General features: G+C 49.0%; 1 protein-coding gene across 3 annotated transcripts in view; it reads right to left on the minus strand.

Moving 5' to 3' along the window:
- SFMBT2 (Scm like with four mbt domains 2) overlaps positions 1 to 9,162 on the minus strand; it is a 117,795-nt gene extending 108,633 nt beyond the window's left edge. The window contains exon 1 of one of the 3 annotated variants that reach the window (XM_083840518.1): positions 9,022 to 9,162. The gene's annotated coding sequence lies outside the window, so the exon portion shown is untranslated. Of the gene's footprint in view, positions 1 to 2,654; positions 8,402 to 8,429; positions 8,668 to 9,021 lie in introns of those variants that run through there. The other 2 variants (XM_083840516.1, XM_083840517.1) reach the window with 2 other exon arrangements.
- Positions 9,163 to 9,598: the final 436 nt, after the last annotated feature.

A 9,598-nucleotide genomic window follows, 5' to 3' on the forward strand; every position in this document is an offset into this window, starting at 1 on the left:
AGAAACCTGCACAGGGCAACTTGCGGGGCTGAAGCGAGACAACCTAAGCTTGCACCACACCACCAGCCCTGGGGAGGGTCCCTGTGCTGGCTGCTAAGATTTTAGATACCCACCAGCAAACTCAAGGAGCCAAACAGCACTAGTTCTGCACTCAGGGTGAACTCAGCCCTGTGGGATTAGGTCTAGGATGCAGGCAGATCAACCACCTCAAGACTGATCTTGAATCAGGCTCACCCCTCCTCTTAGGTGACCATGAAGGCGCCTTGTGACCCACAGGACACAGTATGAGACCAGTCATCACCTAATGGTCAGGGCAAACAGGAACCAAGTCAATCCCTGGCCTACCCTAAAGCATTCTCCTCCACAGCATCCCCTTTTGCCTCTTTGGGACTCACCCTTCATTGGGTTTCTGACCCAATATTGAGCTCCTTTCCCTGCTAGCCTGGAGATACACGTGTCCCAGTGGATCCCAGCCCCAGTAAATGCTGGGCTCAGTATCCTCAGTAGCCACACTGCAAATCTCAACACACAACCTCTACGTTTTACAGCTCAGGTCAAGTCAGCAACGCTTTCAGCCAGGTCTAAAAGTCTGGATGTGCAGTCTTCGCCTTAAACAATGCAGGTGACCTTTTTCAAAGCTCAGAGACCACCTCCAAAAACACGCAGGCAACCCAGGGCGATCAATGCGGTCTCCAGCTTCCCCCAAAAGCCAGCTCACAGGCAATGCTGCAAATCTCCCGTTTCATTTAACACGACGATGCCCACGACTAAAGCCGTGCCTGAGAAGAAAGCCTGCTCCTGCAGGCAGAGGTCCCTAAATAAAACCATACTTCATGCAGGATTGCTAGTGGCAGCCTGCCACAATATTTACACCCCCCGAGCATCTGCACAATGCGAACGGAGGCTCGTTCAGAAGGGCTATTGAACACATCAAGGAGCAGCTTTCACCTCTCAGAGAAAGAGCCTGTCTCTCTTCTCAGACAAAGTACCAGTTGGAAACCTTTTGAGGATCACTTCTTCCAAATTCCTGTCCTTTCATTTATTTATTTATTTATCCGAGCGCTCCCCTCGCCCAATGTTTTCATTTATATCAAGTGACAATTTCTCCTTCACGTTGAATACCCCGCAGGATTTGATTAGGGGCACATCACCGCTTCAAACAGTGCTCTGTTGGTGTAGATATACTCTAAGGTGGAAGAAACAAATTTCACCTAATCCAGCGAACCAAAAATGTTCAAAAAATACAAATATGTAACAAGCCACTGACCAGAGGAAGAGAATAATCTGCTTTCCATGTTCCTGGTGAATAGAACAGGAAGGTTTGGGTTTAAACTACAGGAGGAGGCATTTGATTTGGGCACAGGAAAGAAAATCACTAATAATGAATTTGGCGAGGAAGTGGAATAGACTGTGGGAAGGGCACTGAGGCTCCCTTTTTGGAGGTGTGCGGATGCTGATCTGTCCAGATAAAGGTCCTGGTACAGCTACTCCTGCTCTAAGGTTAGAGATGGTCTGCACGAGCCCTGGAGGTCCCTCCAGCCCTCCTGCCCCAGCCACTCAATAGGGCTGATCTTTCTGCTCTGTCAAGCAGGGTTTTTTTATTGCACCTGTATCATTTGGGCACTAGCACGGAAAATAAAACAACTAACCCTGGAGGGAAAACATGCAAAAATGGGGAAACAGAAGAATCATCGGAGTGGGGAGGGTCCAGATTTGGCATCCTGAAAGGGAAGAAGGATGGGAATCAAGCTCTCTGCAGACACGTGGTCAAAAAGGGATTACGCGAGGTGGTGACAGGCCTCTGTAACTGAGCAGGTCCTTGCACTGCTCTCTCCTTGCCCTGGTGCCAAATGCCTCACACTTTGAGGCTGATGGAGAAAGACCTGTTTCACTAGGCCATTTTCTCCTCCTCTCCACCCGGCACACCGCGGAGTCCAAGATACGCATGGAGATAAATAGCAGCGAGATAAGACGACAGGAAGTAAAATAAACCTAATTAGAGCAACTAACTTGTTTACAGTGAAAAGCCCTGCAGTATTAGGAAAAAAATTAAAAAAAAAAAAAAGAAAAAGATGAGAGGCGAGCACACAGATGTCTGGCTGAGGTACTCATCCCACTCTTAGCTGCCCTGTGCATGAATGCAGCCTAAGGACTCAGAGATAGACTTAAAGCAAAAACCTGCCATGGACTTCAGTAAGAACTAGATCAAACCTCTAAAATTAAAAGCACTTTTTCCTGAAATTTCCCTTCTTCCACCTGAGCTGGAAGGTTTATAACCAAGCACAGCATCGCTGCCACACCTGTACCCCTGCCTGCTAACCCCGGACATCCCCACCTTGAGCATCCCATGGGACATGCGTGCAGGGCACGATCCTGTGCTCAGCACCCACACCAGACACCTGGGGTGAGCCTCCCAGGCTCAGGTGCCGATGGCAGGATCTGGCCCCAAACCACTTTTTTGTGCTACCCCAAACAGCGAGACAAGCCAAGGGGGCACCTCTTCCCTGTGCTGCACTTGAATTATTTCTGCTCATCCCAAGCAACTGTAAAAATCCCCTCCTGCCACAGCACGGCTATTTTACATCCTCTTTGCAGAGAGCTAAATGTCAGCAGAAGGTGCCAGGACAGTGAAAGGGAGGTCTCCATGCACTAACCTTTCTCACTTCGAGTTGCTCCATCACCTGCTAGGTGGCTGTCACCTTCTCTGTGATTCAACAGGCAGTCCCCGTGATTCAGCCCCACCTTGGTGTATGCTTCCACACACACTCAGCACTCACCGAACACCAGCTGCTTTGGGAACATGGCATATTTAAGATTAAGCATCTTTTAAAGCACTCAGCTGAATTAGGGCCACGAAGCAGACCGAAATGATACCCCGACGCTGCCCTTTACAACAGGCAAAAAAAAAATCTGCAGGGAAGAAGCAGAGCAGCACCGTCAACCATCTGCAGTGCCCCTTCTTCTGCCACCCCTGTGTCGGAAACAAGGAAGCTTTTTAGAGGGGTAACGAACACGCACAGCTGCTTATCATCCCAAAACATCTCATCTAGCACCAGCCACGTGGACCAAAAAATAAGAAAAAAATCACTCAGACCCCCACAAAGGGACCAATCAGCGAAGTCACCAGAGGGAAACACAAAACACTGTTTTCACGGACTTCATTTAGAGTCCAATTCAGAAGCCCCTCACCAGCCAGAACTCCCATTGCCTGGGGAAATGAGTGCTGCCTTTTACATCGTGGTGCCTTGCAGCAGTCAGAGCCATTCTCCAAATAAATAAATAAATTAAAAAAAAAAATACACAAACTGGGGAAAAAAAAAAAAAAAAGGAAACATCTGCCATCTGATTCCAACGCTTTTTAGGAAAAATGACATTTTAGGTTCCTGGTGCTGTTTGGTTCATTTACACAGCACAGCTGATCAGCACTTGGGCTTAGTCCTGTGTGTGTTTACATCCCTCTCAGTGCTTTACCTCCAGATAAGCTCCATGAAGTGGGAAGATCTGCAAAACCAAATCGCAGCCCTCATGGACATCTCCTGCCACCCCTTCCCTTCCCCTGGGACAAGTAGAGAGCAGCCAGCAGCCCCTGCCAAGGTCTATCCAGGACCAAATTCCACAACACGTTTTAATTCAGAGGTCTGCAAGTCACATTTAGGGGGCTAATTCCACCCCTTTGCTCCAAGACAAGACCGACTGGATTCCCTTTCATCCCACGAGTGGCCTCTGAGAGATGCCACAGCGAACACGCGAGCTGCCCCAGGTCATCCAGGATGAATGCCCCACAGAGCAGAGCATCCCAATGTGTGGCCTCACACCTTCCCAATAACTTACATTCAAACTGGAGCTCAGGACTTTGCCCAAGCAATCAGGGCTCCCTTGCACAAGCCACCTGGTGATGTTTAGAGCATTAATCACGAAAGCAAGAAACACGAGCATGAGGAAAAAATAGCCTAGATTCCGCACATACCTTTTTTTAAGCTTCACACCTACTCAGAAATGATCTTTCGGTCAGCTGTCAAGATCTGCCTGGTTCGGGGGATTTTATGGCTTTTTATTACTATTTAATTTTAGAACAAACGTTTCTGATTCATGAAAGTGGAGTAACTGTGATCACACTTTCCAAACCAGCCCTCTCAAGAACGCTTTGTTTAGGCCTTGCAAAAAGGCCGATCTCAAAATAAACTTTTTCAGGAGCTGTTAAATGTCAGTGACAAAGCCTTTTGCTCATACTTCTGCGTTCCCCCTGCTCTGCAACCCAAACACTTCTACTCACCGTGGGAGTGCCACCTAAGACACAGAAAACAAAGCTAATATAAATCTTCTGGCTGAAAGCCCAAAGGGTGGATTTGACTGGCTTCATCAGAGATGACTATTGTAAAAAGATCGACAGATAGTTTGAAACGATGAGACTTAAATGTTGGCAAGGTACCACCGGACACTCTAAAATAACTGCTCCTGAGGACTGGAGCATCACGGGGATAGAACAAATTCAGCAAGCAGCATCGCTGTTACCAACAGCATCTCATTTTCTGCACCGGGGGCCCAGCTGCACCAGTCGATCCATGGCACGTGTCAATACACAGTAATAAAGGACCTGGGATGCTTCTATCACCTTCAGGTCATCTGAAAAGTGGCCACCCCATTAATTTTTCCCCGGGCACCTTCAGAAACGTGCCTCTGGCTCCTCCTTCTCTATGCTTCGTCTCCGCAGCCTGATTCTTGGAGCTTCCACAACTTTCATGACTTTGTCACTCGGACATGAGCAGGGAGTAGCCACCTTCCTCAACCACCATCCCTGGTACCCCCAAACCCCCCCATCCTACAACAATGTGAATTTAGCCAGCAAAAAGTCCTTGAAGAAACAACACAGCACCTTCTTTCTCATGGCCTGTCCCACAAGAAGGTATTTTCCACATCCCTTTGGAGGCCCATATTGTGGCCACATCCCTGCAAAAAGGCCTGGAAAAGCAACTTGAAATACATACATGTATTTATTTTATTTTATTTATTTTATTTATTTTATTTATTTTATTTATTTTATTTATTTTATTTATTTTATTTATTTTATTTATTTTATTTATTTTATTTATTTTATTTATTTTATTTATTTTATTTAAGGGGTCAGCCCACCCTGCACAGCACAAGCCACAGGGGAAAAAAGCATTCCTAGACTAAAGAGCTGACAGTTGCAGTATTTATTCTATTTCTGGCAACACCGTCATAAAGTTTTAATAAATGTTTCATTAAAACATCAGCTGTCTGTCCAGCCAGTCAATTATCACTCATAATCACAGCCACACAACTATATACTGCCTTCTACAGATGTTCTTACAGCTGTGCCACACACTCTCCACCTCTGCAGCATCCTGAAAACATCTGTTGAATATCTGTAAATGTTTTCTCAATATATAAATGAAATGATACCGGCTGCCTACTATCCTGTTATGCTCTGCACCCCAAAAAATCAGTAAAAAGGCATTATTACCTTTTTGTTTGCAATGCGCTAGTTGCCCAGCATCTCTTTGCTCTATCTATTTAAATGGCTTTTACATTTTCACTTACTAACAGATTACACCGAGCCTCCATCTTATCAGAGGAGTTATTAGGATCTAATCCTTTATAAACACTGAAGTTATTAGACTTGTGAGACTATTTTCTTCCTTTCCATAAATAATTTGCTGGGAAAAAAGGGAAAAAAGGAAGAAAACAGGCCACTTGTGTCCTTGTTCCCTTGGGCTATGATCCCAAACCCTGAGAGCAAACCTGCCTCACCTACTCCCCCCAACTCCTGCAGAGCCCACCAGCAAATAATCCCCTTGCCCCCCAGCAAAGGAAATCTGAAGTGCTTGTGCAGAATCCCCTCTCTTTGGGGGAAATAGGAGCAAAGATTTGGAGGGAGCAAAGCTGTCCTATAAACACAGGCCCTGTGGGTGATGGGGTGTTCCCTGCCCTGGAGGGTGGGGGGGTTGCACCCCATCTTGGGTGGGGGGCTGGCTACAGAACCTGAAGTGGGCAGCACTGGTGCAAAGCGAGGTGTTCCCATCAGAAGGCACAGTTTGCAAGTGCCATTTTAGGCTGCTTTTTCTACTTTTAAGCAGATCCCTTTAATGAAAAAAAAAAAAAAAAAAAAAGGGGGGTAATACCCCAAGTAGAGAGGGATCTGCAAAGACTCGTGCACCCCCTCCGTGGCCCCATCCACAGCAGGAGCCCCACCAGAGTTGCTTTTCTGCTCAGCCTCCAGCTCCTTCTGCTACAACATCTCCTGCCTCAGTGTCCGGGGGCACAAACTGCCTTCAAAAGCCCCTCTGCCAAGGGGCAGGGCATGTGGGGAGGGGTAGATGCAGGGCAGGGATGGGGGAGCTTTTTCCCCATTTTGCAATGGCTCCATCCCTTCCCACCCCACAGAAGATCCCACAGGCTGACACCACTCCACTCCACTTGGATTTTGCAAGCTCTGTCCCCCCGCTGTTTGACAGCTGCCCCCCAAGCAGCTCTGCTTATAATTAATGCTATTTTCTGGTAACAGGTCAGAATCCTTCCCCCTCCCTCATCCCCACTGTCCCCACCCCTGCGACATGAGTTTGCTGGCTCCCTGAGTGGCAAAACTTGGTCCTGACTGGGAACGGAGACTGAACAGAGGGGAAAAATGGGGTGGGAAGATGGAAGAGAGCCCCGTTGGAAGGCAAAACCTCAGCTAGCATGCTGCGATGGGCAAACGGCATCTCCAACCCCTCCTGCTAAACAAAAGCATGGTGGGTTTCTGGAGAGCATCTCCAAGAGGCTCAGGGAAATCTTCCCCCCAGGATCCTCCCTGGCTTCTCCATCTCCGCGATGCCGGAGCTTCCCATCGCCTCCCAGGGCTGTAAAATACGGATGTCCCCAAGTTAACACCCTGCAACCATGGCGAAACGATCCCCGGGCAGCAGCACCAGAGCGCTGCCGGCACTGGAACAAGGAAGTTTCTCCTGCCTCAGAGCCGGCCTCGCTCCTCCACTCCCCCGAAAAATGCATTTGCAAACGGCAGCCGGGGAGAGCACAAACAACTCCCTGCAAACTCCTCGCAAACTCTCATTTGCTTGCTTTGCAAAAGCTGCGAGTCGCCTCCGCCGTCGTGGGCTTTTTAGGGTCTCTCCGCACAAGAGATGCTCGTTGCGGCACGCACTGGTAAAGCCACTTGTTTGGCAGCCCCGATTTCCCATGCACGGCAATTTCTGAGCATTTTTGTTAAACAACAGAGAGGGGGGGGCAAAAAAATAAATAGCACATCCCCGGTTGACTGCGTCGAGCGGGGAAGGCTTGACAGCTCCAACAGGACATCTCATCCCACGACATGTCTACTGTTAATGCAAAATAAATCATCGCCGCGTCTCTCGGCATTTTTTTTTTTTAGCTCTCTCTCGCGGCACGCCTGCGATTTTGGCATTCAAAGGCAAATCGGACGGGCTCCGAAGTCTGCGTGCCCCTTTTCATGGTTCCTTCCCAGCACGCACAAATCCCCTGTACTTTTCCCACCAGTGAGTCCTGCAGGGGGGGACCCCGAGGACCGATCCCATCCCCACCTCCCTGCGTTTAATTCACCGGCGCACCTCTCCGAGCAACAAAAGAGAGTTGAGCCAACGTGTGACACCTTGGCTTCCCTCTTTTTCTCCCCTCAAAATGTTTATTTTCAGTTTTAAAGACACCTTAACCCGCCATGTTGAACTGACATGCTTTATAAATATTCATTTACCGCAGTTCGGGAGCGCTACGGGGGAAAATATGTAGAGATCAGGGCTGCACGTTTTGGCACAGCTGATTGCTTTCTTTTCTTTTCTTTTTCTTCCCCGCTATTTGCGGCGGCTTTTTTTTTTTTTTTTTTCACCCTTGCAGATTCGGAAGAAAAGAAAAAAATAACACACCCAAAATAACTCTTTCCGAGACACGCAGCGATTTGAAAGGGGGGTTGCATGAGAAGGATGCCCCCGAAGGATGTCAGGGAAGACCCCAAAAAAGATAGATTACTTTAAAGAGGGAAAAAAAAAAAAAAGGGAAGGAAGAAAAAGAGAGGGAGAAATGAGGGCACGCAGAGTATGCCAGGAAAAGAACCCGCTGACAGCCGGCGGGGAATTGCGGCCGCAGTGCCCGGGGAGGGTGCGCGGGGAGCGGCAGCCGCAAAGCCGAGCGCAGGTACCGGCTCCAGCCGGGGCTGTGCCCCAGCAGCCCCGCAAGCCTCCCGCAAACACTTCCCAACAACTCCACCTCTCCACACAACACACCCACGGCCGCCTTCCATCCCTCGGCTTTCCTTTAAAATATGAAAAAAAAAAAAAAAAATCCACCCGACTCCCTCCACCCAAGCGCTGCGAAAAAAAAAAAATAATAAATTAATAAATAAAGAGAAACGCCAGCAAGGAGAGTCCCGGGGGGTGCTGCCGGATGCGGTGCCTTACCTGAGGAAGTTTGAGGGGGGTTAAAATTTTTTCTTTTTTTTTTTTTTTTTTTAATTTTTTTTTTTTTCCGCGCCTCAGCAGCGGGAGCCCGCGGTGCGCGGCGCTGCGCGGAGCCGTCCCTGCGCCCGCACCCGCGGCAGCCTCATTCCAATATGGCATCCGCGCAGTGCGCATGCCTGCCGCTCTTTTTAGGGCTTTTTTTTTTTTTTTTTATTTAGCAGCCAACTCCTTCAGTGACCTTTTTCAGCAGTTTCAAAAAAAAAAAAAAAGAAAATCCCCCGCATCTCACCACCCCCCCCTCCTTCCACCGGCCGGCATCACCGGGGAGCGGCGCAGGGAAGCGCGCAGCGGGGTCTCGCCTTGCGCGCAATTTTTGTCCCGTAAAATGCCCCAAAGCCAGCAGTGCTGCTAGCCGAGTGGGACGTCTCCCTCGGATCTTTCCCTCCCCACTGCTCCCCGCAAGCTTTTATCTCGGGTTCTTGCCCGATTTTGGGTCGCAAAGAAACTTCCAGGGAGGATGGGAAAGCAGGGAAAAAATGCACCGCGTCCCCTCTGCCCCGCCTGCCCGGGCTTCCCCCTGCTCCTCTATTACCTGTTAACTCCCTGTTGCAAAATAAAATAAAATAAAAATAAAAACAAAGCAGGCGAGGCACAAGGCAAGATGCAAAATCAGCCGGGGCGCTCCCCTCCCAGCGCGCAGGCACACACACAACTTTCTGGCTGCCGTTTGCCTGTTGGATTTTTCTTTTTTTTTTCCTTTTTTTTTTCCTTGTTTCCTTTCTTTTTTTTTTTTTTTTTTTTTTTCCTTGTAGTGGCTGCAGGGGATTCGCGGCAGAATCGCACTGAACGTCGCCGTGCGGGTGTGCCTGTGCGGGGGTGTCTGCACGTTCAGCCACACTGCGGGATTTTTCTGATTTATTTTTTTATTTCTCTTTCAAGCTCCTGAAATCGGCCCCGACGCAGGTCTGGAAACCGCCCCGTGCCCCCCGCCCTGACTGCTCCAGCTCCCCGGAGGGGCACAAAAATTCCCGGGGGCAATGAGGGCAATAAAAGCCACCTTTGAAGCCATTTTGAGGGGGGGATGCCCCGGCTCAGCCAGCTCCACGGCTTTCCCTACCCGGCTTTGCTCAGCAGCAGGGCGGTGAGGGGAATTTGCAGGGATTCCTCTG

The sequence above is a fragment of the Anser anser genome, assembly GCF_964211835.1.
Source record: "Anser anser genome assembly, chromosome: 1".
Lineage (NCBI taxonomy): Eukaryota > Metazoa > Chordata > Aves > Anseriformes > Anatidae > Anser > Anser anser.